The sequence below is a fragment of the Triticum dicoccoides genome, chromosome 3A (assembly GCF_002162155.2).
Source record: "Triticum dicoccoides isolate Atlit2015 ecotype Zavitan chromosome 3A, WEW_v2.0, whole genome shotgun sequence".
Taxonomy (NCBI): Eukaryota; Viridiplantae; Streptophyta; class Magnoliopsida; order Poales; family Poaceae; genus Triticum; species Triticum dicoccoides.
The window spans coordinates 750,998,287-751,002,213 of record NC_041384.1 but is presented as its reverse complement, the minus strand read 5'-3'; the positions used below and the strand labels follow the sequence as shown (position 1 = coordinate 751,002,213).

Genomic DNA, 3,927 nt, shown 5'->3' with positions numbered 1-3,927 from the left:
CAATATATCAATCTTTATGTCTTGACCATTTCGAGACTCCTCGTCATGTCCGTGATCGAATCCGGGACTCCAAACTAACTTCGGTACATCAAAACATATAAACTCATAAAACCAATCGTCATAGAACTTTAAGCGTGCGGACCCTACGGGTTCGAGAACAATGTAGACATGACCGAGACACGTCTCCGGTCAATAACCAATAACGGAACCTAGATGCTCATATTGGTTACTACATATTCTATGAAGATCTTTATCTTTCAAACCGCACAACACTATACGTTATTATCTTTGTCATCGGTATGTTACTTGCCCGAGATTCGATCCTCAATATCCCAATACCTAGTTCAATCTCGTTACTGGCAAGTCTCTTTACTCGTTCCGTAATACATCATCCCGTAACTAACTCATCAGTTATCATGCTTGCAAGGGTTATAGTGATGTGTATTACCGAGAGGGCCCAGAGATACCTCTCCGACAATCTGAGTGACAAATCCTAATCTTGATCTATGCCAACTCAACAAGTACCATCGGAGACACCTGTAGAGCACATTTATAATCACCCAGTTACGTTGTGACGTTTGGTAGAACACAAAGTGTTCCTCCGGTATTCGGGAGTTGCATAATCTCATAGTCATAAGAACACGTATAAGTCATGAAGAAAGCACTAGCAGTAAACAAACGATCAAGTGCTAAGCTAACAAAATGGGTCAAGTCAATCACATCATTCTCCTAATGATGTGATCCCATTGATCAAATAACAACTCATGTCTATGGTTAGGAAACTTAACCATCTTTGATCAATGAGCTAGTCAAGTAGAGGCATACTAGTGACACTATGTTTGTCTATGTATTCACACATGTATTAAGTTTCCGGTTAATACAATTCTAGCAATAATAAAAATTTATCATGAAATAAGGAAATGAATAATAACTTTATTATTTCCTCTAGGGCATATTTCCTTCACAAGGATCTATGACAATATAGCTTCTATGTGAATATGAACAAACATAAATCATTATGTTGTCTTCCTTGTCCAACGTCAACAATTTTGGCATATAATATTTTGATGGGGGCTCACAATCACAAAAGTTTCCAGGATAGTGTATTTGCATGTTAAAGTTCCCTTCCTTGTAGTAATAATTCATGAATTGCTTGTATGACCAATATTGTGATTGTCAAGCTTCAAAAGATTTCAACTTCAACTTCAACTTCAACTTTCCAAACCCAATGTGAAGCTACTAGTAGGTATGCTATGAACATATGATTTCAACTTCATTATATTCACATCATTCAACAATTTACTAATAGGATACAAGTGAAGGACAAGAGCAAATGACAAGCTACTCCAAAAAGATATAAGTGAAGATAAAGCGAGTAGTTAAGTAAATAGGTAGCTATTTGAGGACTCTCTTAAGGAAATATGCCCTAGAGGCAATAATAAAGTTGTTATTTATATTTCCTTATATCATGATAAATGTTTATTATTCATACTAGAATTGTATTAACGGAAACATGTGTGAATACATAAACAACCAGAGTGTCACTAGTATGCCTCTACTTGACTAGCTTGTTAATCAAAGATGGTTAAGTTTCCTAGCCATGGAAAAAGATTTGTCATTTGATAAGCGGGATCACATCATTAGAGAATGATGTGATTGACTTGACCCATCAGTTAGCTTAGCACGATGATCGTTTAGTTTGTTGCTATTGCTTTCTCCATAACTATACATGTTCCTATAACTATGAGATCATGCAACTCCCGAATACCGGACGAACACTCTGTGTGCTACCAAACTTCACAACATAATTGGGTGATTATAAAGGTGCTCTACAGGTGTCTCCGATGGTGTTTGTTGATTTGGCATGGATCAAGATTAGGATTTGTCACTCCGATTGTCGGAGAGGTATCTCTGGGCCCTCTCGATAATGTACATCACTATAAGCCTTGCAAGAAATGTAGCTAATGAGTTAGTTATGGGATGTAGCATTACAAAACGAGTAAAGAGACTTGCCAGTAACGAGATTGAACAAGGTATTGAGATACCGACTATCGAATCTCGGACAAGTAACATACGGATGACAAAGGGAACAACGTATATCGTTATGCGGTTTGACCGATAAAGATCTTCATAGAATATGTAGGAACCAATATGAGCATCCAGGTTCCTCTATTGGTTACTGACCGGAGACATGTCTCGATCATGTATACATAGTTCTCGAACCCGTAGGGTCCGCACGCTTAACGTTCGGTGACAATCGGTATTACGAGTTTATGTGTTTTGATGTACCCAAGGTAGTTTCAAGCCCCGGATTTCATCACGGACATGACGAGAAGTCCCAAAATGGTCGAGATGTAAAGATCGATATATTGGAAGCCTATGTTTGGACATCAAAATGGTTCCGGGTGAAATCGGGAGTATACTGGAGCACCGGGAGGTTACCGGAACCCCCCGGGAGGTATATGGGCCTTATTGGGCCTTAGTGAAGAGAGCGAAAAGAAGCAAAGGAGGGGGCGCCCCCCCTTTCCTTCCTTCTTCCTCCTGCTTCCTTCTCTCCTAGAACCAACAAAGGGAAGGGGGGAATCCTACTCCCTATGGGAGTAGGACTCCCTTGGGGCGCACCTACAGAGGCCGGCCCCTCCTCCTGCTCTACTCCATTATAAATGGGGGAGGGTGGCAACCCATGGACACACAAGTTGATCATTGATCTTTAGCCGTGCGTGGTGCCCGCCTCCACCATAATCCACCTCGGTAATATCGTAGCGGTGCTTAGGAGAAGTCCTGTTCCGGTAACAACATCATCACCGTCATCATACCGTCGTGTTGACGAAGCTCTCCCTCGAAGCTCTACTAGATCGTGAGTTCACGGGATGTCACCGAGCCAAACGTGTGCGGATCGCGGAGCTGTCGTATCTTCGGTACTAGACCGGTCGATTATGAAGACGTACGACTACATCAACCGCGTTGTCATAACGCTTCCGCTTACGGTCTACAAGGGTACGTAGACGAAACTCTCCCTCTCGTCGATATGCATCACCATGATCTTGCATGTGCGTAAGAATTTTTTTGAAATTACTGCGTTCCCCAACAGTGGCATCCAAGCCAGGATTATGTCACTACCAAAAACGCAAATATTTCTGTGGGTCAGAAACCGACAGGAAAATAAGGAAAACCATCAGGAATAGTATTTCCTGTCGGCCAACCGACAGGAATACCCGTCAGCCATAGCTTGACAGGGATAGGAGAAAATGCCTATCGGGAGACCGACAGGAAACCTATTCCTGTCGGGTGGCCGTCAGGGAATGTAAATCCGTGTCGGGACAGAACCGTCAGGAAAATAGAATTGGGTGAACAAAAAAAATAAAACGGATAGAAATACATTTTGCATAATTGATCTATTTCACAACAAATCAAGAAAATAGGTTACATTAATCATAGTTTTAATAAATCACATGTACTTTGTATACAAATCCGTCTAATTTGAATACAACAAAGCAGGAAGAGCACATCTAATAACACATAAGTTCGTCAACTACATATGAAAAACATGACCTCATTTGTTACTCAATTACAGCTTGAATTGGCTTCTTTTCCAAATTAGCCTGCACCAAAAAGACTCATCAATCTGTTAAAGAAAGGACTCGTTGAGGTTGTACATTTTATGTCAAATGTCAATTGCAAAAGTACGATTGCAAGAACTAGGACCATTGATGTGTGATATAGTAAGAACCTATTCGGCATCTTAGTTTCTCAAATTAACTTGGCCAAACCTTACCTCCATCCCTCTAAATCCATCACATAATAACTAGGTGAAACTATAAGTCGCAGAATTGTACACAAAGTTGACACCAAATTTAATTGATGGAGCTGCAAACCATATATGTGGAACATCATTGCAGCAAACTTGCTCATAAGTTTTAATAGTAT

The 3,927-nt window shown here is 40.5% G+C and overlaps 1 long non-coding RNA gene across 1 annotated transcript in view; it reads right to left on the bottom strand.

Moving 5' to 3' along the window:
* Nucleotides 1–3,490: 3,490 nt before the first annotated feature.
* The window catches only part of LOC119273642, a 2,742-nt gene continuing 2,305 nt past the window's right edge, over nt 3,491–3,927 (bottom strand). The window contains exon 5 of the long non-coding RNA XR_005134931.1: nt 3,491–3,602. This is a non-coding gene — a long non-coding RNA (uncharacterized LOC119273642). The remainder of the gene's footprint in view (nt 3,603–3,927) is intronic.